This window comes from Neomonachus schauinslandi, chromosome 1 (assembly GCF_002201575.2).
Source record: "Neomonachus schauinslandi chromosome 1, ASM220157v2, whole genome shotgun sequence".
NCBI classification, from domain to species: Eukaryota; Metazoa; Chordata; class Mammalia; order Carnivora; family Phocidae; genus Neomonachus; species Neomonachus schauinslandi.
The window spans coordinates 89,014,777-89,041,289 of record NC_058403.1 but is presented as its reverse complement, the minus strand read 5'-3'; the positions used below and the strand labels follow the sequence as shown (position 1 = coordinate 89,041,289).

The 26,513-nt window shown below is 34.7% G+C and overlaps 1 long non-coding RNA gene across 1 annotated transcript in view; it reads left to right on the top strand.

Moving 5' to 3' along the window:
• The window catches only part of LOC110591730, a 290,114-nt gene extending 279,875 nt beyond the window's left edge, over nucleotides 1-10,239 (top strand). Inside the window, exon 3 of the long non-coding RNA XR_002481047.1 lies at nucleotides 10,174-10,239. This is a non-coding gene — a long non-coding RNA (uncharacterized LOC110591730). The remainder of the gene's footprint in view (nucleotides 1-10,173) is intronic.
• The last annotated feature ends 16,274 nt before the right edge of the window (nucleotides 10,240-26,513 follow it).

Here is a 26,513-nt window from a genome sequence, read left to right as displayed (position 1 = left end):
TCCATTTTGTTCCTTTGATCTGTTTGTCTATTTTTTTCACCAATACCATGCTGTATTGATTACTATAGTTTTAAGTCTTGAAGTCGGGTAGCATCAGTCCTCTGACTTTGGTCTTCTTCAATATTATGTTGGCTATTTGGGATCTTTTGCCTCTTTTTATCAACTTAAGAATCCATTTATTAATATCCACAAAACTTGCTGGGATTTTGATTGGGATTAAACTACATCTTTAGATCATGTTGGAAAGAACTGACATATGGACAATATTAAGTCTTCCTATCTGTAAAGATGGAATATCTTTCTATTTATTTAGTTCTTTTATTTTGTTGATCAGAATATTAGAGTTTTCCTTATATACATCTTGTATGTATTTTTTTTAGACTTACACCTAAGTACTTTTTGTGGTGCTAATGTAAGTGGTATTTTTTTAACTCAGATTCCATTTGTTCATTGCTGGTATATTGGAAAACAATTGACTTTTGTATATGCTCTTTGCTATAACTGTTCCAGGAATTTTTTGTTGATTATTTCAGATTTTCTGCGTAAGGCAACCATAGCATCTGTGAACAAAGACAGCTTTATGTCTTCCTTTCTAATCTGTATATATGTTATTTCCTTTTCCTGTCTTATTGCATTAGCTAGGATTTCCAGTATGATATTGAAAAGTGAGAGGGAACATCCTTCATTTGTTCTTGATCATAGAGGGGAAGCATCTAGTTCCTCACCATTAAGTATGATGTCATCTGTAGGATTTTTAGATGTTCTTTATCAAGTTGAAAAAGTTCCTCTCTGTTCCTAGTTTGCTCAGAGGTTTATCATGAATAGGTGTTGGATTTTGTCAAGTATTTTTTCTGCATCTATCTATCTATCTATCTATATATATGTGTATATATATATATACATATATATATATTTTTTTTTTCTCTAGACAATTGATGTAATGAGTTGCATTAGTTGGTTTTTGAATGTTGAAACCAGTCTTGAGTATCTGGAATAAATCCTGCTTGCTCAGAGGGTATAATTTTTATACACAGTGTGTTTAAAAAAAAAATTGTGACAAACCGTAAGAGACTCTTAAGCATAGGAAAAAAACCTGAGGGTTGCTGGCAGGGTGGGTAGTGGGCTGGAGTAATTGGGTGATGGATATTAAGGAGGGCACATGATGTCATGAGCACTGGGTATTATATAAGGCTGATGAATCACTGATCTCTATCTCTGAAACCAATAATACATTATATGTTTTATATGTTAAGTAATTGAATTTAAATTAAAAAATAATTTGTGACATTTAAAAATTGAGACCTTCCCCAAATTTATTTTGGGCTTCTTTGAAAAAGAAGAGGAATGGCCATGCTTGATATTATCCCACATGGCAACAATCTGCTGGAGCTGAGTAGCTATTGCTACTTCCAACTTTACCACAGTCTTTGCAACTCCTCATTGCTTTATGTCCAGTTTCTTCACTAATTTGCATTGCCTGCCTCAAATGGACTCAAGCATCCTCATGCCTCAGAGCCAATGGGCATGTTCCAAGTGCTTATGTTACTTGACCTATGTGTTGCCTGAACCTTTTCACATTGTTGAATCTCTTCATTCCTTTGCAACTGTAACCTTGTTATATTCTTCCCACTTTTTTTTACATGGATTCTCCTTTTAACCACCTTTTATAAGTTGAAGTTTATTAAAATCCCACCATTGGCCTTTTTTCTCGCTATACACTCAGCATAGGCGATCATCCCCTCTTGGTGGTTTTTCAGATCCTAGAGTCTCTGCTATTCTCCTCTGTACATACTACTGACTTCCATTAATATTTTTAAGATATTTTTTGGGCATATAAATTGTCCCAAGGAAACATGGAAAACATCGAAAGAATAATGACTTGTGACAGGCCTTAAAAGGGAATGGTGATTCATGGATTTGAAATGATGGTGAGAGTTGGAAGGAATGGAATAAAGGATATACATCATGAAACATATTGACAGTCTAGAAATGTGCTCAGTTTATTCTCACTAGTCTAGTCATAATCTTAATTGACAGGGGAACAGATGAAGCCCTGAAGGCTCCTACTTATTTAATAGTGAAAGACTGTTCTGAAATCAAACATGATCTTAGAGACCAGTCTGGAAAGGAAATAATACTTAGATCTTTCCTTGTTATAGGATTGACTTATTTATTTATTTATTTATTTATTTAGCAGTTACATCCATACAGTGAAATATTATTTGGCAATAAAGGGAAAGTAGTAGTGATATATACTATGATGTGGTAAACCTCAAAAATATACTAAGTAAAAGAAACCAGAAACAAAGGCCACATATTATTTCATTACAATATTACATGTCCAAAATTGGCCAATCATTGGTTTCCCAGGGCTAGTTTTGGGAGTGAAGGTTGGTTTTAAATGGGCATTGAGAACCTTTTTGGGATAAATAAATAGATCATAATGATGGTTACATTATTGTATAAATTTACTTAAAAATCATTAAATTATATACAATGGATATATTATATAAATATAATATAAATATATCTCAAAGCTATTGAAAATAGCAATAACTATTTTTTTTTCTATGCACCTATAAAGCACATAATATAACCCTATAAGATGGTATAATTAATATGATTTTCCCATTTCACAGATGAGAAAATAGGCCTAAAGTTTAAATAACTTGCCCAAGGTCATAGAGCTCATGGTTTAGCTGGAATTGAAACTTGGAGAGATTGACTTATAACTTACATCTCTAATCTTTTTGAGTTAATTGACCAAGTAGCCATTATCCCTGAAGCATCAGATAGTTTATATTTATGAATAACTGTCAGGGGTGGTAGCATTGTAGGTGTGAAATCCAGAACACCAAAGTGGCCTATGTTTTACTAGTAACTTGTTGGGCTGCCTTACTGGGATCAAGAACTTGACATGCAGCACAAAACCTAAGGCTAAGTAACTGTCTGTGAATAGACATGTGGTCTGGGAGGGAAAGGTCAGGTTTCTTTTAAATTGGGTGAGAATAATCACTTATTTTCCATAATTAATCTTATGAAGGAACTGACTGATTTCTAGTAGTATTTTGGTAAATATGTCATGTACCAAGAGTCTGTAGCTTGTCACTCCGACTGTTCTTTCAAATATGTTCTAGAGTAATCTCCTAAAATCTCCTTCATTGGTCACTATACGCAGTAGTAACGGTTAATAATAATATCTTGTAGTTACTGAGTGATTACTACCTAACAGATTCTGTGTTTTACTGCTATTAACTCATTAGTATTTACAAAAACCCCAGGAACTGGCTACTATTATAATTTCTCTTCATTTTTCAGATGAGGGAACTGAAGCGTAGTGAGACTAAGTTACTTATTCAAGGACACAGCTAGAAAGTAGCAAAGCCAGGCTTTGAGCCCAGGCAGTCTGCCTTGGATATCAGTAATTAATAACTACAATAAGCCTACACCTCAAGGCCATAAATCCTAGAAGAGATAATCTCCAGAGTGGGGGAAGTGTTCATTTATTCATTCATTTAGTGTTTATTGATTATCAACTCTGTTATGCATTATACTAGGACATTGCTGATAATTAAATATGGTTTTAACTATGCAGATTTTATGAATGAACATACTGTCTTTCAATATGTCTTTTCTTTGAATTTAATATTTTGAGTGGACTAATCAAGAGGAGTTTTTATCTTTTAATTATTTTTTATCCTATCATCTTCCTCATTTTGAAAAACATAAAAACAATATGAATTTAACATGGTATTAAGTATAATCTTCAGAGCATTTTCTTTTCTTTTTTTTTAAAGATTTATTTATTTATTTGAGAGAGAGAGAATGAGAGAGAGCGAGCACATGAGAAGGGGGAGGGTCAGAGGGAGAAGCAGACTCCCCGCTGAGTAGGGAGCCTGATGCGGGACTCGATCCAGGGACTCCAGGATCATGACCTGAGCCGAAGGCAGTCGCTTAACCAACTGAGCCACCCAGGTGCCCCCAGAGCATTTTCATCTCACTGTTTTTTTAAGGTGTATGAATTCTTGACAGATATATAAAAGAGGAGGAAAAGGAAAAAAAAAAAAGTTCATTTAGTACATCCCACTAGTCATTCCTATGAATAATTCCCTATGGTATTTTGGCAAAGACAGGCTCTTGTCTAATTTTAAATGACTCAATTGAAGAAGCTTCAGCTGGAGGTTGATTCTAGAGGCTAATGGACTTGCTATGAAAGGTTTCTAACATTTAGCCTAATTTTCCACTCCTTAAAATTTTAGAGCATTACTTCTAATTACTTTCTGTAATCTACTCAGCCTCTGCTGCCTCCTTGGTTCACACTATTTGTGACTCATTGTCCTTCTGGATAGGTATTATGTCTCCCCACTGTGAATTATTTCTGAGTGAAGCATAGTTTTTATCTTTACATGGGTTGGTATTTCCTATATTGAGGGATAATTGTATATGCTGCTTCTTTGAATTTGTGCTGTTATGTATAAATGTACCAAATTAATATTAATCTTTGATTTAAATTTGTGAATTTCAAATCTTTGAATCTGATTTCTAACAGTCTGAACAGTGCCCATTTACTAAATTCATAGGTGTGAAATCCAGGTCCATATTACCAAATTTTCTAAAACACAGCAGATCTGAATGCTTTTTCCTGTTTTCCAGAGATAACGTGTCCAAATAAAAACTCTCTTAAATGGATATTGAATAACTGTTTATATAGATTTTAGGCATATGAAGTCTATTGTCACTTTTCAAAAGAGAAATGATTTTTTTATGACTAAGAAATGTGAATTTTCTAGAAGCTGTCAGTCAATAGTATTATTGATTGACATGCTTCTTTCTACCTTTATGTAGAAACTCTTCAATAGGCTAAATAATTTTACTGTTTGTTTCCTGATACAGCTGCCAAGCTTTCAGCATTAAATATAATACATTGAGGCCAGGTTCTTTCCAGAAGAAATGACTTTATCTTGCTCATCTCTTATCAATACCTTACCATTATATTTTGTGTATTATAACCCTTTCACATCATAGCCATGGCTGCTGGTGCTAGTCTATGTTTTAGACAGAAACAATCAAGAAGGGGGATTTATTGTAAAGTTTAAACATCCATTAATTTGTGGAAATTGTATATATTATAGAACATAATATATATTGTTTCTTTTCAGGGGAAATGCTATCTAGTTACTACCTTCCACAAGGGTTGATGGTGATTTTTCACTGTCATGCAAAGTGCTATCTGGCCACATATGAGGCTCAGAGCTGGGGGATATACATGTTGGAACAAATCCTTGATTAGTGGAGGCCTATACTGAGCTGCAGTCTGCTCTCCTGTGTCCCTGCTGAGAATTATTGTGCAAAGGTTTGTCTTGACAGGCAATCCTATAAAAACTAGAGCTTATCTGCTATATTGCTTTGATATTTCAATCTAAATTGGATAGATTTTATACTTTGACACTTGGTATATTGTCTTTCCTTTGGATATACAGCTCATGGCTGTATTAGCATTTACTGAAAGTGCTATAGCAATTCGCACATCAAAGTCATCCTGCTCCTTAGTGTTCTTTCAGAGTAAACCCAAGGTGTCACATTTCAGGGCAGGTAAAATATAATTGATATCCTTTAATTACTTAAAAATCCCTGTACATACTAGTAGCTGATGGACCTGGGTCTGCCATAACCAAGTCAAGTCGTTATGGCCAGGTGCTAATAAATACTCCTATTTTTATCTAATCTGTAGTTTACAAATTTGAGCGTGCATTGGAATCATTTGGAGGACTGGTAAAGACACAGATTACTATCTCCATCTTCAGAGTTTCTAATCTGAAATCTGGGATAGGGCCTAAGATTTTGCATTTCTGACAAGTTCCCAGGTGATGCTGGTGCCTCCAGTCTAGAGATCACACTTTAAGAACTGGGTTCTAGAGTATTGTTTAGCACAGTACTTTAAAGGCTGTGAATGGACCAGATCTCTTCTTGGGTCCATCCCGGAGAACCAGTGAACTAATATGCTGATTGAACAGCTTATTCTGTAATGAAGCAGATGGTAAATATTATAGGTTTGTGGGCTAGACAGTCTCTGTTGCAACAACTGAACTCTGCTGTTACGGTAGGAAAGCAGCCGTGGACAATATAAAAGCAATGGATGTAGATGTGTTGCAATGCAATTTTATTTACAAAAAGAGACTACAGGCTGAATTTGGCCCATGACCTATAGTTTGCCAATCCCTGATCTAATCCATCAAAAGGTAACTTGTATCTTTCCTAGCTCACAAATTATCTGTATCCTGTACAGTAGCCAGCAACCATGTGTCCAGCTTTGAGCTGGGAGCTCTGGGGAATATATAAGAAGTATAAATCTGATTTTTCTACTCTTTTTCAAAAGATTCGATTAGTCTAGTATAGTCTTGAAAAAATGTAAATGCCTAGGCTGGAATAGATTTCATGATATAGATGAATCTTGGAGAATGGTTAGAAACTAGGCAAAAGAGAGCAAAATAAATGTCTCACAAAGGAAGGCCAAGAGAAAAGATACAGAGGGAACACTATATTCTTCCAAACAGCAGCAAGGAGATTTGTGATATGGAAAGGATTGGAAATGTTAAGAGTCACAGATGCCATTTAACTAACATTTATTGTGCATACTCTTGATACTGGCACAGTGATAGGTCCTGGGGGCATAGCTAACCAAGGCATAGTCCCTGCCCTCAAGAATCTCAGGTGGATCAAGATATTAAAGAATCCCAAAGCCATATACAAGTATTTGGAGTTGGTAGTCTTAGCTCATGGTGGGCTTTCAATGGGTGTTAAACTGAAAATGAAATTTATATGATTGACAATAGAGACTTTTTGTTAGTTCTTGATTGGTAGAGTGGCTTGAAGAAAACTGTTTTAGGAAAAGTCATCCTCCATAAGCTAGTAAAATGATAACCATGTAAAAGAACCATTGTTAGTGATAATCTCACAGAAACTTTGCTAAGATGGAGAATAGTGTGTGTTGGGTTGTTTTTTATTTTTTTGCTTTGTTTTTATATATTGTGCTTACTAAAATCCAAATTAGCTTATTATGTTTGTATCAAGCCATCATGAGAACTAAGGACAGTTTCCAGGGAGTTGTACCGTTTTGTCTTTCTGATATAAGTTTATGCTATTTAATACTCTGTATAAAGAAAAGATCTCCATAGACAAGTGGGGTTCTTTATTTCTGAGATTTATTCCTAAAACATTGGATGCAGGGTCTGGGTAGGGTTTATTATCAAATAAAACATTTAGTAGAGCTGATGATAGGTGTTGGTGTGAGTGTTTGAATGAGATGATCTCTAAGTTTCCTTCTAATTTCAGTGTTTTGACTCTAGATGATATTTGAAAGATCCACAGGAACTAATTCAAACAGGTTTCCCTAAGGAACTGAGGAAATCACATCCTGAATAATGCATTTCAATACATGAAACTAGATTTTATTTCACTTAGTAAAGAGAATCCTGAATTTGTGGTTTGAAAAAGCAAAGATTGATCAAAGGTATTATGTTAGACAAGATGAACCTATGACTTTTCAGTATCTAAACCATTCTACACAGTTTGATTTTTAATCAAATGCAGGGATGCAGATGACAGCATGCCATTTTTATCTAGTTAGATACCAAGAGAAAGGTGAGGGGTAAATTCCCATGTGACTTAGATTTCCTGTGATTTGTAGCTTGAAAACGCAAGTCTCTGTGAGTGTGCCAATACCATTTTTATAATGGCTCCTTCATTTTCAGTGTTAAGGGAGAGCAGAAACCTACATTTGTACTAAGACAGTAATTGATTTCTTGCACAACCTGCCCATGGATAGACTATTGAGGCATTTTTAAATAAAAATTGAGATTGAGTAGTTATTGTCAGTCTTCCCCATTTCACATCCCTTTTATTTCCCACAAATGAGACATTCTAAAATGTCCTGAACTGTGTGTGTGTTTGTGCATGTGTGCATATGTGTCTGTACTGATGATGTAAAGTCACTAATCTTGAGACAAGGACTTTATTTGATAAGTGAGTCCAGAAAGCTTATCGTTGCTGTATTGAGCAAGTTAGGTTACTGTTATCAAGAAGCTCTGAAATGGGTGAGAAAAGAAAAAAGATTTGGATGAGACTTCAGAATTGGATAATCTACAGAAACTGCCTGAAGCAATTTCTCCCTGAAAGCAGAAGGAATTTAAGATATAAATACAGAAATTTTATTTTATTCTGTATCTTGGTAGTTGAGTACTTTATGACACATTATTTCCTATTATGTAAAGCTTAAGGGAGATGTATGATTTTGAAATGTGGGAGAAAAAGTTAGGAAAGCAAAAAGAAAGTAAACACAAGTAGTCACAAGCTTGTGCAATACTGCAAGTTGACTTTGAAGAATATTAATAATAGCTTATTTGGGGGAATAATTTTTTTATTTTGTTTTTTTTCTGGTTCTACTTTTATTTATTTATTTATTTTAATTTTATTGTTACGTTAATCACCATACATTACATCATTAGTTTTTGATGCAGTGTTTCATGATTCATTGTTTGTGCATAACAGCCATTGCTCCATGTAGAACGTGCCCTGTTTAATACCCATCACCAGGCTAACCCATCCTCCCACTCCCCTCCCCTCTAGAACCCTCAGTTTGTTTTTCAGAGTCCATCGTCTCTCATGGTTTGTCTCCCCCTCCGATTTCCCCCCCTTCATTCTTTCCCTCCTGCTATCTTCTTCTTTTTTTTTTTCTCTTAAGATATATTGCATTATTTGTTTCAAAGGTACAGATCTGTGATTCAATAGTCCTACACAATTCACAGCGCTCACCATAGCACATACCCTCCCCAATGTCTATCACCCAGCCACCCCATCCCTCCACCCCCCACCACTCCAGCAACCCTCAGTTCGTTTCCTGAGATTAAGAATTCCTCATATCAGCGAGATCATATGATACATGTCTTTCTCTGATTGACTTATTTCGCTTGGCATAATACCCTCCAGTTCCATCCACGTCATAGCAAATGGCAAGATCTCATTCCTTTTGATGGCTGCATAATATTCCATTGTATATATATATACCACATCTTATTTATCCATTTGTCTGTCGATGGACATCTTGGCTCTTTCTACAGTTTAGCTATTGTGGACATTGCTGCTATAAACATCAGGGTGCACATACCCCTTCGGATCCCTGCATTTGTGTCTTTGGGGTAAATACCCAGTAGTGCAATTGCTGGATCATATGGTAGCTCTATTTTCAACTTTTTGAGGAACCTCCATACTGTTTTCCAGAGTGGTTGCACCAGCTTTCATTCCCACCAACAGTGTAGGAGGGTTCCCCTTTCTCTGCATCTTGGGGGAAAAATTTTAAAAGGAGGATAAAAACACTATAGTTTTCAGATATTGCAGAGCTAAAATCAAAATATAAAAATAGGGGAAGAAAAATTAAACAGCTCTATTATTATGGCATTATTAATATCGCAACCCATAAATATGAAATGTAGAATAACCAATCTTGGCATTAGGAAGTATAAAGTAATAGGGAAAGTCCATCAGTCTCCTGAAATACTTTATTTCCATTATTGAGCACCTAGGATGTGTTAGGCAGTGTGCTAGGCACATTGCATACAATGTCTATACTTTCACAATAGTTCTTCAAATTACCTATTTTCATCCAAATTTTAAAGTGAAGAAATTAGTAAAGAATTATAGAAATTACCCATAGTCACACAGGTGTTCAGTGGAAGAGCCAGGCTTTCAGTCCTAGTTATGCTCTTTCTATTACTATACATTTATTCCTTTGGTTAACCGTTTATCCCCAAATAAGTAAGTCACTTTGTGTCCAGGTATTTGTTTTCTTGTGTATTTGTTTATTGTGTTTGGTAGTACATGGCATAAAGAAAATGTGCCATTGAGGGTAGTTAAATTAAGGCATAAATGTAAGCACGTAAAAACCAAAGCAAGAGAGAAAAGGATTTGTGTGTTTGTGTGTACATTTTAAGTGTTGTTTTTTTTTTTAAATGTCTATACATGCTTGCAAAAAAAAGAATGAATAATTTCAGTCTGCTTACAATAAAAAGAACTTTAAAAAGCATTAACTAAAGAATGAAATTCAGGAGCCAGCTGATAAATTATCTAATACAGCTCCCAATTTAAACTGATCACCTCCGTTTTTTGATTTATGAACAGGAAATGAGCTTTGACTGTTAGGCACCTGGATGAAGAGCCCTGGGTTCAGCTTGTCAGAGTCCTGTAGCCTACAAAGACCCTCTGGTTGCACAAGGATCATTCGATTAAAGTAAGACCTAATTACTTTAATTAGAATGTAAGACTTTTACTCTTGAGTCAACTTTTAATAAGGTGATTTGGCATGCCTCTATTATGTGCCAGTAGTTGCTAATTTTGATTAAAAGAATGAGAACATTATTCTGTGGCAAATTCTTGTGTATTTCAATTTCTGTTCTTCCATTTATTTCATGGACTTGAATCCTTTTCTTTGGATAGCATTATCTAAATATTTTAATTCCATTGTGGCTGTTCAAATTGGTACAATTTTCTTGTCTTTGTAGTATCAAATCATTTTTATACAGCTATAAATTTTATTATAAATAATCAAATTCATCTCTCTCTTTTTTAAAAGCTTAAGTTGACCCCCTGATTTTACTAAAAAAATGACAACAATGCAGTTTGTGCCATGATTCAGCATGACTTTGCATTGCTTATTTATTTCAAGTTCATACAAGTTAACTTTTTGGAACATCTGTCTGTATATGGTCACATATAGACTATGAAGTTCCAGGTAGGCATTAGAGTTTTAATATATCTTTAAAGAGCATTTATTGTTCTTCCTGGAATACTCTTACTTTGAGGGGATGATTCCAGTGTGTGATTGAAATGCTTTTCTGTAAAGCACTAGCAGAAATTAATGTTTAAATGCTGGTTCAGGCTTACTATGCATGAAACTTTACATGGCCTGGGTGATACAAAGACCCAAAAGGCAGCACAGAATCAAGAGCTAGGTGTTCTGAGCAGACCCAGCATGGCCACCAACATACTTTAAGAACTTGGACAAATCATTTAACCTTCTGAGTATTCCCGTGGGTCTAAATTTGAAGGGGTCAGATTAAATCAGGGCAAGGTGACAAATTCATGTGCCTTGAGGTTAGGCATTTGATACAAATGTATGAAGTTTCTGGGTGTGAGACAGTAAGGAATGGTTAGCCTGTGGGGAAGGAGGCTGTGCCCTCATAAAGCAATTCAGATTCCAACATTTTAAAGCTGGACAAAGAAGTAAATTGTGTGGTGTGGGGGGAAGGGAAAGCAAAAGGAGGATTAAATTTGGCCATTGGTTTGAATAAATTCTAAGGTCATTTCCAATGCAATGTACAGTTGTAAAATTTTGTTACTATGTAAAACACTTAGAATTTGTCTAGCATCTGTTGAGCTCTATATGTGCTCCTTTTTAAGTAATTGAAGATAACCCAGTAAAATAAAGTTTTCAGTTTGAATTTCCCCTTTAATTATACATTAGAATTAGGAGAAAAAGTGATTTGACCATGAAATAGTTAAATGATTCAACAGTTTAATTTCCTGAGGTGTTTATTGTTGTTGCTGTTTTGTTTTGTTTTTTAATCGACTGACCTGGAATGAGAATTTTGAATCCAGTACTATAGTCCAGGAATAAAACCCAGCCTGTAAGTTACTGGTTAGCAACTTCTCTATTAGTGAGTATTTTCATTAAAAAAATCATGTGAACATCTAAAAGAGAATCATGCAACCTTTTTGTGACTAGTTTCATATTCTTTAAGGAGTGTTTACAAGTTGTATTTTCTTTTGATTAACATTTTAATAAAAATTTTAAAACAAATGTATTTTATATGGAAAAATTAAAGTTGTAGTTTAAGTAAGTAAATTTTCTAACATAATTTTCTAGCTCCATCGGTTTTTGCTCTTTTTGTATTTTCCTTTTTACAGCATGTATTTATTTCTTTTTATCACCTTTACTGCCTTTTAAATCTATATTTTTAGTTCAGAAAATAAGTACATTTTATCAGATGCTGATGGCAGTTATAGGCAACAAGCCTAGTGGAAGATGGGAAATAGGCCAAGTCAATATACTCTGAGGGTCTTATCTGTTCTCTTTGGCTCAATTTAAATCAGAATTTGTGTCTACAAGAAAATTGAACCCATGACTGTGGGGAGCCACGTGTGTTATCTCAGTGACAATGGGAGAAGTAGAAGAAACTAGAATTTTTATGCCTTTAGTTGGGAACTTCTAGTAGTTTCTTCTTTCTATATTACTTGTATAGTTTTTCATTTCAGGATCATATGCATTTGTAGATCTATTCAAGTTACTTCATGTATGAGTAGTTTTAAGAATGGGTGCATTGTGTGAGGCATGCTTATATCTTTCAGATAATTTTTCCAAGTGTTAGTACAAACTGTTACTGTCTTTAAGATCTATAACCTGAAATGATGCTTAAAAATTTTTTATTAGATGTTAGAGTCAAGCCATGTTGTAATGATTTTAAGTATTTACTGTTCATTTCTTTGATAGCCAAGTCAAACCTGAAGTCCTTAGATGTTAATACTAAAATGGATTAGAACTGGTTAGATCTGTTCCTTGACTGACCCACATCTGACATTAAAAGTACAAGATCTTCTTTTTTTTGCCCCCAAACATTCATGATGTTCTCTGAAGGCTCCACATATTGTGGAAAATAAGAATAAACATATTAAGTAATAATATTAACAGATATAATTTAAGGTAAGCCAAACAGGGAGGCTTTCTAATGATGCTATCTCACATCCTATTATCTTGTTTTATAGAGGCATTTAAAAAAATTACCAGCATGATTAAGCCTTTTCTTTATTCTCTTTAATGAATACACTCATATATGTTTATGAATAAATTCATGAATTTTTTATCTTCAGTGTTTTAGTAACATATATATGGACAAAGTAGATGTTTAGACAACAACTCAATTATTCCTTTATTTTTCTAGGCTTATGGAAGTAAGACAAGAATGTCCAATCTATTGCTTAGATCACTGATTCCCAACATTAAAATAAAGTAATGCAAACTCTAAACTGAGGTAGTTAATTGCCACCCTTCTTGTATGTATACCTCATCAGTGGTTCTGAAACTAAGAACCCTCAGATTTTAATTCCTTTCATGAGACCAAAGGCTCTGATCCTCACTTAACATAAGTTCACCTTTAGTGTTTGACATTTGTTATGCAAGGCTTTCAAATGAAGTGTTTAATTAAAATTAAAGTGCCATTGTTTTTAATAACCCAGAAAAAATGGGTATGAATTAAATAAATAAATAAAAAAAGACATGACAGTGGATTTAAGAATACTGTAGCTCCTGTGTGAATACTGGAGTTCTTTGAAAAATTTTATAAAATATTCTTATTATCAAAATCTAATTTAAGGTTTAATGATGCAGTAAAGTTGAGATGTTCACAAAGAAACCAGAATAATAACAGTAAAAATTTAGCCATAGCTTAGTACAATCTAACCAAAATTTTCTGGTCAATTAGATTTGATTGTGTTAAAGAGTGACAAACTACAAAAGTAATTAGAAATCATGCATTAGTGAGTGGCTGGATGCTGGAGCCTGTTAGAGGCATTTTTATGCTTCCTGAGATTTGACACCCCTTCCTGGGTCTCTGTAAACGAAAGTACATGCAATTGTCACACTCTTTATTTTTCTTGAGAAGGTTCTCACTAACCTGTTTAATAAATGTGATTTGTTCCATAATTTACTCTCTTTTCTTAAGAGGCAGCCTTTGCTTAGGCTACAAGACTAAATAATAATAATAATAATAATAGGACAGTTAAATGATCTAACAGAAGCATATATATGTAAAAATAAACCCTAGAATCATAAATAGCCTTATCACCTTCAGTAGCTGTGCATTTCTAACCCAGTGGATTGATATAGAATCTTACCAGTGCCCTAAGTCCTATACGAGAGAGATAGGGAAGAGCACTGAGGGCAAGTAAGGTACTTGTCATGATCTGTCCTTAAGGACTCCCACACCTACAATGTAATTTCATCTAAACAATGGTTTTCTGGTTAGGAAAAGATTTGTAGTCTGTTTCTTATAAAGTACATTTTAATCAGTAAAATATTTTTGAGCTATATCATATACTTAACTAGTATGTAATTCATAAAATATTTTAAATATTATGAATATTTAAATTTTATTGTACTATTTCTAATAAAAATAATTTTTGTATTAGATTCTATCCTTAAAGGTGAAATTGTATTACTTTTTTATATTTTCTTTACAAATGTATTTCTCTCAGTTGACTCACTTGAAATAGTTTCCTTTCTAAAGAAATAGAAAATAACAATATTCATGTAGGGAATAAGAAGTCAGCCATTAAGAGCTAAGTGATATTTTAAAGGGGAAGACCCCAAATCATTAACTTTTAATTTTTTATTTAATTTAATATAATTTAATTCAATTTATTTATTTGAGAGAGGGAGCACACACTCAATCGGGGGAGGAGCAGAGGGAGAGGGACAAGATAACTCTGTGTCGAGCTCTGAGCCTGACATGGGGCTCAGCCTCGCAACCCTGAGATCATGACCTGAGCTGAAATCAAGAGTTGGGTACTCAACCAACGGAGCCACCCAGGCACCCCACTTTTTATTTTTGTATAGATAAATCAATTGTTAGGTATTTTTTGCCTAATTTCATAAGTTTTTTTAAAGCTTTTTGCATATAGTTTTTGAAGTAAATTTCAAAGATACCAACTTTTAACCATATTAATCAACTTGGCAACAATTCATTTAGTACTTGACGCTGAAAAATATCTTTACACAAGTGGCTTCATTTTCTTATATAACTGAGAGAAATCTGTACCATTTCCTTGCAAATTTGACACATGGTCTCTTGTTAACTTACATGGTATGAATTTCATACTTGTGTATATATAGTGCGTTCTTGTCCTTGAAACATCTTTTTATATTTACATTTCCAAGAAAAATAATTCTAAAACTGATTCTCTTTTTTCAAGCTAAATGTTCACCTTTTAAATAAAAGGTTGTTTGTAATCTGCAAAACTCATTCTCTTCTTTATATATAAAATGTGTAGCATACTAATATTTAGAAAAAAAACATTCTCTAAAGTTTTTCAAAGACAATTGCATAGAAATATTTCTGGTGAGCCTGTATTATATGTCAGGCACTATCTTAGGTCCTAGAGGAACAGAGTTAATTATGCTACAGTACTTTCCCTCAGGATGTTCACTGTTTATTGGGGATGCAAATAATTACAATATAGTATGCTAAGGTAATGTGAACATGTAAAAAGTAGCACAAAGGTAGGAATATTGTTTTATTTTGTTTTGTTTTTTAACTCTCAAGTACTTCTAGGCCAGATCAATCTCTTTGGCTTCAGGTCAAATACTAGGGTAATTAATATTTTAGAGAGCCAAACTGAAACAGCCATATCATACTAGACCAAAACAACCAATATAACATAACATATAAGAATTACATGCATGTGTGTTATTACCTTAACATTAAAATATGGAAAATAGGTATTTATTTGAAGTTACATATTATTTATTTACTTTTCTGTTACATAATTGCTATTTAAACAAAATAGTAGTAGAATAGTTAAAAGTGTCAATTAGTACTTAATAGGACTAATTTAACAAATAGTAGGTATGAAATATAACAATATTTTTGTTTCATTCTGTCCTCTGGTAAAGCAATTAATTTTAATTATTTTTTGAATTTTTATTGAATATTTAAATTTTATCGACTATATTGTGAACTTAAATTTGGAATTATAAATGGAGAATTTAAACACAAAAGAACTAAGTAAACAGATGTTACCTATATTTAAGCAGAATAAGGACATATTTTTCTGTCCCATGATACATTGGGATATTTTTATTCCTTGTTTCCTTTTCTAATAACGGTTCTCTTAAGTGATTAAGTATTTAGGTAAGTATTTAGCGTCACACTAAAATTGAATATAGTTACATGTAACGTTTACTTTGATTTGAAGCTCTGCCCTCATCAAAGCCTTATCCCACTAATTCCTTGTATCAGCTCAATGTGATAACACCAGATTAAATATTCTCTCAAAAAAAAATTTTTTTTGGATTACTTTGGATTTTACTTACTTGAAGCAGCAGCTATTGAGACTTGTTAGAATTAGATCCCAGATGTATCAATTCACTTAATATCTGCAGGCTTGTTCTGGCAGACATTCTGTGTCAACCAGGCCTTTTGCTTGTATACATTTACCAGATAGGACATCCCTGTCAAAAATATTCATCATTTTTGAAAACTTCAGAGTACATTGTATGGCAACATAAGTTAAACCTGTCTTCTTCAGGGACAATGGTTTTAAAGTACAGAGATTATATGAACTTAGGTATCAAATCAACATTGGATTTTAAATAAATTACAGTTTTAGTAAAGAAATAGTCTTCTTTAACTTGGCTACCCTTTTCTACTGATTTTTTTTTTTTTTTTTTGGTTGGGGGAGTTTTATAGTAGTTTCTGGGTTTTTGTTTCAGCCTTAACAACTCAGGTGCAATCATCTAGATTCCTTATGGCCATTCAGAGTTCATCAGATTTAGAGAAACCACCCATAAATGTCTATTTTATTTCAATCCTTTTCTTTTTACCTTCAATGTATTTCCAAATTAGAGAAAAACATTATTCTTGTCCCATACTTTCAAAATGAATTTATGGCAGGCCAAGATTTTAATCCTTTTTTATGGCCAGTAACAATAATAGCCATCTTGTAGGCTTATGTCTAAGGAGAATATATAGTTTTATTTCTATAAAGTCCAAAATCTCATTAAGTACTTATACACTTTGACATAACTGAAAAATGATCAAAAGCTTTCATTATGAAATCCTCAGTTTCACAGTTGGGCAAAACACACATCCTTTGAGCAGTGCTGCATATAAGGTGTGCAGGGCATTTAGCAGGTAATATCTTTGCATTTTCTTTGGCCAGAAGTTTATAAGCTGAATGGGATTTGTCAAAATTTACATTCACATAGTCTGCCAAATATGTAAATAGAGGAGTGTGGTAGTCAGAATAATGGCCCTGCAAGATGTTCAAGTCCTAATCCTTGGAATTTGTGAATATATTATGTTACATGATAAAAGGGTAATTAAGATAGCAGATGGAATTAAGTTTGCTAATCAGCTGACTTTAAAATGGAAGAATATGGCCACCTGGGTGGCTCAGTCAGCTAGGCCTCCAACTCCTGGTTTCAGCTCAGGTCATGATCTCAGGGTCCTGAGATCAAGCCCTGCATTGGGCTCCACACCCCACATTTGAGCTCTGCTTAAGACTCTCTCCCTCTCCCCTAGCAATCCCTTGACTCTCTCACTCTCTCAAATGAATAAATCTTTTTTTTTTTTTTAAAGATTTTATTTATTTATTTGAGAGAGAGAGAATGAAAGACAGAGAGCACGAGAGGGAAGAGGGCAGAGGGAGAAGCAGACCCCCTGATGAGCAGGGAGCCCGATGTGGGATTCGATCCCGGGACTCCACGATCATGACCTGAGCCGAAGGCAGTCGCTTAACCAACTGAGCCACCCAGGAGCCCCTAAATAAATCTTTTAAAAAAAGAAGACTATCCTTGATTATCCAAGTGGTTCCAGTGTAATCACAAGGTTTTTTAAACTTGGGAGAGGAAGGAAGAAGAGTCAGTGTCAGAGTGATGTGATCTATGAGATTGAACCAGCTATTGGTTGTTTTGAAGATGTGAAGAAGCACAGGCAAGGAATGGAGGTGGCCTCTAGAAGCAGGAAAAGTCAAAAAAATATATACTCCCCTAGTCCCCAGAAAGGAACTCAGTTATGCTAGTACTTTGATTTTTAGCCCCAATGCCTTGATTAACCCAGTAATACTCATTTCAGGATCCCATCTTCCAGAACCATAAAAAAGTAAATTGGTGTTGTTTTCTGCTATTTAGTCTGTGGTAATTTGTTACAAGGCAATAGGAAATTAATGGGCAAAGTCTAGTTCTTATTTGGGTAAGATATCAGCATTCTTTTTTTTTTTTTTTTAAAGATTTTATTTATTTATTTGAGAGAGAGAATGAGAGAGAGAGAGAGAGCATGAGATGGGGGAGGGTCAGAGGGAGAAGCAGACTCCCCGCTGAGCAGGGAGCCCGATGCGGGACTCGATCCCAGGACTCCAGGATCATGATCTGAGCCGAAGGCAGTCGCTTAACCAACTGAGCCACCCAGGTGCCCAGATATCAGCATTCTTTGTTTTATGTTTTCTGTGGTTTCATAATATCTTCATAAAAACCTAGAAGAAGATTTGAAACTCCATTTTTCAAAACAAAGCATCTATGAACTAGAGTAAACATTTTGTTGTTGTGATTCAGTGCATCACTGAATATACAGAGAGAAGTGTGTTTATTAATAAGGTCCAATTAAATCTGGTTTACACTATCATAGGTCAACCCATCTATTCAAAATTTCTCTTTTTGTTTGCCTACATGGCTGTCGTCTCTGAATCAAGAAACATAACTTTATTTATTTTTATAGAATAATCCAGTGGATCATAGGATGTGCATTTATTCTTATGTGTGTCCACAGGCTAATACATTGACTGTTTTGACTGAACATTGTTGTATTTTGGGGAGATCGAAAAAACAAAACATATGACTGATTTATAAGTACCCAAGTGTTTCATCTAGGACTTGTGAAATTTCTACTCCCTATGTACTTTTGCATCCCCTTTTCCACCATGCCCATTCCCAAATTCCTTTCTGCCTATTGTATAAAATGCTCTGTCTTGGTTAAATATCTCCCTAATACAATTAAATGTGTCTTTCTGTCATTAAAATAATACAGTTGTCTGGGTTATACTGACATTGGTATTATAATCATTCTCATTTCATTATCTGAACTCTTAGAAAACTTGGTCAAAGTATTCACAATGTTAAAATTAAACTAACATTACCTTAATGCAAAGCGCTTAATTAATCCACAGGAAAGTGAAAGATGACTGTTAATGTTCATGATTACAATGCATTTAGGTTGCACATATAAGTCACATCACTCAGTGCTGCAACAATGGATGTTTCATTTTTATGAACTGCAAATCACAGTTGCCAACCAGCAGTTGGGGAAAAAACAGTGACAGTAACTACTGAGAATGGATAATCTATGTCCTATCCATTTGAAACTAAATGGAGTGTTACTTATTGCTTCAATTTTTTGAGCATCCATATGGGTTTTGTACTTTCCCCCTAACCTTCTATACCCATTGCTGAAAACCAGCATATTTTGCATCCCAAGGAGGGGTTTCCTGGGACATGGGGATTTTAGTGCTCAAACCAGAGTAGTTCCAGACAAACCTGAATCCGTGGTCATCCTAAAACCAGTGCTTAGCTTTAAGATATAATTGATACTCAACATACCTAAAACAGTTTCCTCATAAGTGCTTACAATATATTTTCTATCTTGGTGTATTGCATTAAATTGATCAAATCAGAAATATAGGAATCATCATATTATATTTCTTTCTTTTAGTCTTTTTTCCAATAATTTAATGTTTCCTATGACTTATATATTTTTAAAGGTTTTATTTATTTGAGAGAGAGAGTGTGTGAGTGGGGTGGGGGGGTTGTGGGGGAGGGTAGCAGAGGGGGAGGGAGAGGGACAAGCAAGACTCCATGCTGAGCACAGAGCCCCATGCAGGTCTCCATCCCAGGACCCTGGGATCATAACCTGAACTGAAGGCAGATGCTTAACTGACTGAGCCACCCAGGCACCCCAGTACTATGACATATTTTAAATTATTTTTTCATTTTCCATTTTATTTTTTGAATATTGAATGCCTTCTCATGGTTCCAGAAATTCTACATATGAAAAGATGGACAGAGAAAAGTCTGTCTCCTTTCTACCTTGACCCCAGTCTTTACAGTTTCCACCCAGGCTAAAGTAGTTCTCACTGTTATGAGTTTCATATACATCTTTATGAATATACATGTAAATATCAATACTGTTTTTTACTTTGTCTCCCTTGGCAGTAATCACTGTGATTTGAAAATAAGAAGAATGGGCACCATATAGCATGCAGTCAGAGGTCCTTAGCAGTTCTGAAAATCATCTGGGTAAATATTGCCAGCTTACTACCCTGAGGGTAAAACAAAAACAAAAAACAAAAACCTTGAATTAGGTACTAGTTCTGCTCTGGCTCCCTAGTTTTTGTGCTCCATAGATTTTGGCTTTATCCTCTAGAAGGATCTTCCATGTCTTTCTTCCTTTTATATAAAGAAAGCAGTGGAAAATATCCACTTATTGGTGGCTAAGCAGTTTTCTCTGCCTGTTTCTTCCCAAAAGAAAGTTGGAAGCTCAGAGGTATTTTATATGTCTCATCTAGTTATAGTCTCTTTGCAAATACAACTCTCTCAATATCTTTTATCCCCACAGTGTTTTTGTTTCATCTGCTGTATGTGACAGAGGCCATTTGACTCTCTAGGATATTCTATGCATGCAATTACATCTTGATGTTGTCTGTAGTTAGTAACAGTTTTACTTTTTTGTTGTTGTTTTTTGTTTTTATTTTTTATTATTATGTTATGTTAATCACCATACCTTACATCATTAGTTTTTGATGTAGTGTTCCATGATTCATTGTTTGCGTGTAACACCCAGTGCTCCATGCAGAATGTGCCCTCCTTAATACCCATCACCAGGCTAACCCATCCCCCCACCCCCCTCCCCTCTAAAACCCTCAGTTTGTTTCTCAGAGTCCATAGTCTCTCAAGGCTTGTCTCCCCGCCCCCCTGATTTCTCCCCCTTCGTTTTACCTCTTCCTTTCCCAAATATACATTTATAACTTCTTTTTCTTAACTTTTTGGTTAGTATTTCAGTTCAGTGTTAAGTAATATTGGTAATGAGGGCTTTTGTTTCTGATTTTGTTGGTCATGCTTCTGGTGTTGCTTGCTAAGCATGATAGTGGCTTTTGGACTAAGCTGGATGTATTTTATCGTATGGAGGAAATTGCTATCAAAATCTATTTTATTGAGTATTTTAATAAAAAATGGTTATTGAATTTTGACAAATGGTTTTTCAGCATTAACAAAGACAATAAAATGTTTCTGAGATTCATTAATATTATAACATAATTTTATTAAAAGTTTTCCTAGTATTGAAAATTCTTAGAATAAACCTCACTTTGTCATGATGTATGATTCTTTTTGTGTATATGTTGATTAAATTTGCTAGTATTAGGATTTTTGCTTTGATATTCTTAAGTGCTATTGATTTGAGGGTTTGAGTGCATATATGCAATCTTTGTTGTGTCAGGTGATTTTCTTCTTTAACCTATAATATGGAAGAAATTTTAGAAGCTTTAAAATTGCTTGATCTTTAGAGACTTAATAAAAAGTTTCCCCATGAAATCCTCTGGGACTGATGTCTTAGGATTTACCTCATGACAGATTTCCCTATTTCTTCTATGTAAATCAATCTTTAAATTTTCCGTCTCTTCTGAGGTCAGTTTTAGCAAATTATGTTTTCATAGAAAATTATTCATTTTATTTGGATTTTCAAATTTATTTGCATTGTGTTTAGCAACATACTCTATTTTTTAAAATTTATTCTCACTGTGGTTATTTTCCTATAACAACTTATTCATTTTTGTGCATTTCTAATTTTTCTTACAAAAATAGGCTCATTAGTAATTTTTTTCTTTCAGATAACCAGCTGTTGAATTTATTAATTCTATTATATTTTCAGTTTTATCTGCTTTTTCTTTAATAATTTGTTCTGTTTTGCTTCATTACAGTTTCCCATTCCTTTTCTAATTCTTGTAATAGATTGTTAATTTATTTTCATTGATTTTTTTTTTAAAAGATTTTATTTATTTATTTGAGAGAGAGAATGAGATAGAGAGAGCATGAGAGGGGTGAGGGTCAGAGGGAGAAGCAGGCTCCCTGCCAAGCAGGGAGCCCGATGCAGGACTCGATCCCGGGACTCCAGGATCATGACCTGAGCCGAAGGCAGTTGCTTAACCAACTGAGCCACCCAGGCGTCCCTCATTGATTTTTTTTTTTATGGACAAAATACTCAATAATAATTCTCTTCTGAGCAGTGTGTTTAACTTTTAATAACTACATTTTGCAGGAGCAGTGGGAGTTACATAGTCCATATATATATACGTATATATATAAATATACACACATATATATGTGTATGTATATGTGTGTGTATGTATATATATGTATGTGTGTATGTATGTATATATATATGTATATATATGTATATATATGTAGTTTTATAGAGAGGCATAAAACAGCATGGCAAAACATTTCAGTGGGATAGTAATCGTAGATTAAACTTAGCCAGATCACAGAAGACGTCATTATAGATTTAATAATATATATTCTGATATTAACTTTTCTATGCATGTAAAATTTGTGATATATAATCAACATTTATGTGTATATTTGTGTTTTGTATATGTACACATCACTAATAATTTGCTAATAAATTTACTTTGTTGTTGATCCCATTTTCCTTTTAGGATTTTATTCTAAAATTAAGAAGGATGCTAGGAGTTTTGAATTTTCTTCTCCTTTATAATCTTAAAATGCATTTTCAATAGGGCGCCTGGGTGGCTCAGTTGGTTAAGTGACTGCCTTCGGCTCAGGTCATGATCCTGGAGTCCCTGGATCGAGTCCCGCATCGGGCTCCCTGCTCGGCAGGGAGCCTGCTTCTCCCTCTGACCCTCCCCCCTCTCATGTGCTCTCTCTCATTCTCTCTCTCTCAAATAAATAAATAAAATCTTTAAAAAAAAATGCATTTTCAATAGTTTTATTTATTTATTTATTTATTTATTTATTTATTTATTTAATTTTTTATGGGGGGGGGAGGGAAATATTGCTTCCTAAAATCATACTTTCTCTAATTAGGAGTACTCTGAGGGACTGAACAGTTATATAACCTCTGACCATTAGGGACACCAAGAAGGAATGGATGACAGGATTGAAGTGTGTGTGTGTGTGTATGTATATGTGTGTATGAGAGAGAGAGAGAGAGAGAGAGGAGGCTTAAAGTTGTTTACACATGTACTCTCTTAGCCACTGGTCATACTTTGTTTCAGCAAAAGTGACTGCTATGGACTAAATTGTATACCACAACATTCATAAGTTGAAGTCTTAGCTTCCAGTGTGATGGTATTTAGAAATGGGGCCTTTGGAAGATAATCAGGTTTAGATGAGATCATGACAGTGGGACTCTTATGATGTATTACTGCCTTTAAAGGAAGAGACACCAGAGAGCTTGCTTCTTTTCCGCTCACATGCACCATGTACAAAGGGAGGTCCACGTGAAGACACAACAAGAATGTGGTTGTCTGCAGCCCAAGGAGAGAGCCCTAACCAGAAATGGACCTTGCTGGCACCTTGATCTTATACTTCCAGTCTCCAGAACTATGAGGAATATATTCCTATTGTTGAAGCCACCCTATCTATAGTACTTTGTTATGGCAGCCTGAGTTGACTAAAACAGTGACATTTCATTTTACTTATGGAAACCTCTGCTCTTCAAAGTAGTAAAAATATAATGGTTTTTACCACGGTAGTGATTATAATGGGAGATTGGAAATTTTGAAAAATGATTTTTTTTGGTCTGATACATATGTTTTTTAAATGCATGTCAAGAAAACATACAGACATAGAGTAAACAGTGTTGTGAGTTTATAGAATGTAATGAAAAGATTTTGTTTCCAATTCAGACATCATTACTTGATATGTTTAAGTAAATCCTTCAATATTCATGATTCCTGTGTAATGAAGATTGACGAAGTATGAAATGACACATATTTCCACATATGCAAAATTACAGAGCTATTTTTTTTTAACATTAGAAATTTTGACTTGCTTAACATTAAGATGTACTGCAAAGTAAGTTGGGTTAGGGGCAACTGGGTGGCTCAGTTGGTTAAGCGTCTACCTTTGGCTCACGTCATGATCTCAGTGTCCTGGGACTGAGCCCCACATCTCTCTCCCTGCTCAGCGGGGAGCCTGCTTTTCCTTCTCCCTCTGTTTACTGCTCTGCCTACTTATGCTCTCTCTCTCTCTCTGTCAAGAAATAAAATCTTTAAAAATAATAATAAATAAATAAAGTAAGTTGGCTTAGAATGTGATTATTATTAAAAGCTTGCTTTGGGATTAACACCTATAACTTTTTTTTTTTTTGGTCTTTTTTTTCAGTCTTGTCTCAAGGGATAGGATACTCTCATTAATAATGGCATCTGAGGATACTTTTTACACTTTATATCACTTTGTCCTCATAACCATTTTTTTGTGCGAGGTTTTTTTTTTTTTAAGATTTATTTATTTTTAGAGAGAGTGAGAGCGAGAGAGCGCATGCGTGTGCCCTGGGGTGGGAGGGGCAGAGGGGGAGGAAGAGGAAGAGCAAGAGCAAGAATCCCAAACTGAGTCCTCGCTGAGTGTTGAGCATGGAGCCTGATCCTGAGCTTAATCCCACAACACTTCCTTCACCCCCCTGCCAGATCATGACCTGAGCCGAAATTAAAAGACTTAACTGACTGAACCACCCAGGTACCCCTGTGAGAGGTTTCATTATCTTCATTTTGCAATAAGGAAACTATAAAAAAAGGCAAGGGTGTTTTCCTAATTTATATAACTAGGTTGTGGCAGAGTTGAGGTTTAAATTATTTCATACCCTTAAACATTAGGGGTCTGAATTAATTTGTTGTTGTTGTTGGTTTTTTTTGTTTGTTTTTAGTATGTGGCTAATAAGCTCTTCCATTAGGTTAGAAATCTGATCAAATTAAGATCTAACAAAGTTGTTTTTCTCCCAGTGATAATTTTGATAGGTGTTTGTGAAGTACCAGGTATGTTCTTCAATAAAAAACTTGGAGCTGCGGGCGCCTGGGTGGCTCAGTCGTTAAGTGTCTGCCTTCAGCTCAGGTCATGATCCCAGTGTCCTGGGATCGAGCCCCACATCGGGCTCCCTGCTCGGCAGGAAGTCTGCTTCTGCCTCTCCCACTCCCCCTGCTTGTGTTCCTGCTCTTGCTCTCTCTCTCTCTGTCAAATAAATAAATAAAATCTTAAAAAAAACCCCAAAAACAAAAACTTGGAGCTGCTTCTGCTTTACTTGTGTCCTAAACACATACATTGTCTGCCTCTGAATAATCCAGTTCTGCAAATTGCCAAAAAATTTAGGAGAGTAGTACACATGTAGATTCTTAAGAGAAAGTGGACATATTTCCTATTCCCTATAACTATTAGAAATTATTTCCTTACAATAATTACTTTATAAACCCACAAATTGAATAGTTCATCCTTGATTTCAAGAATCCCTAAGGAATGTCGTCAGATTTAAGACATTTACCTAATATATAATAAATAGCTAGAATTTGTAATCAAAATGTTTGCTTCTCCACAGTTCTTTCAATGTCTATAATTCCACTTGCTAATATCTTCTCAAATATGAATCCGCATGGTCAGTTCTTTGCTGTTACAATTTCTAAGCAGTAACTTTGTTCATAGGTCCATTGTGTAGGCAGAGATTCTAAGCTTGTAGCCTGCTGTGTTTATTGATCTATTTCTTAATAATTCTATATCAGACAATCACACAATTCACAAATTGTCTGGGAGGGAAAAAACACATTACCCATGCATTTAGAGGCTCTACTAAGAATGTTAGCCTTCTCTGTTATGTAGAATGATTGTAAAGCACCACAGTGAGACTTTTAAACAAATCAGAATTACAGCTTTCTTGTTCTAAAATATAAATGTTTCTTTAAAGAATCATTTTGGTATTTGCCTAAGGATGTTTTCCTCTTCAGTTTGAATAGGATATGAAATTTTCTAAGTCCAAATTAGGTGATTGGCCAAGCTGTATTCAGTAATGTTCAGTCTTTGCTCTCAAATGTGCTTTTTCCATTTTGTGGCTCTGCTGTGTCTGGACTTCTGCTGTATATTCTGGGCCAGGCAGCTTTCTGCTATTCTGATGTCACCTCTGCTCCATCTACTGGAATAATGATTTTTACTATGTACAGTCTTTAGCAAAATCACTGTTTTTATAATGGCTTTTTAAGAAAGTTTGTCATAAGCGTGGTGCCTAAGAGCATTAAAGTTATTTAGTTAAATTGAGAAAACTCAGAGCAGAATTAAGATGAAACTATTAAATTAATCCCATTCTTTCATACTCAAATATATGCAGCCAGCATTGTCTTCTGTCATGGAAAGATAGAACACTGCTTTGCACAGAGGGAGAAGCTGGTGCATGAGGGCAGGGAAGTAGGTGAATTTTGAAATAAAGCTGGTACTATAGTGTCTATTTGCTCTGATTCCTGATCTCACAGCCACAGTGAGCTATTTGTTGTCAGACATGCCCTGACCTCTCATGTCTCCTTGCCTTTGTCCATGTTCTTTCTTCTTAGAGCCCCCTTCTCAATCCTGTGTACTTGGAAAACTTCGATCTCCTATTTTTCAAGACTCCTGACAGTTCTTTTTATGTGTTTCCTGACACCTC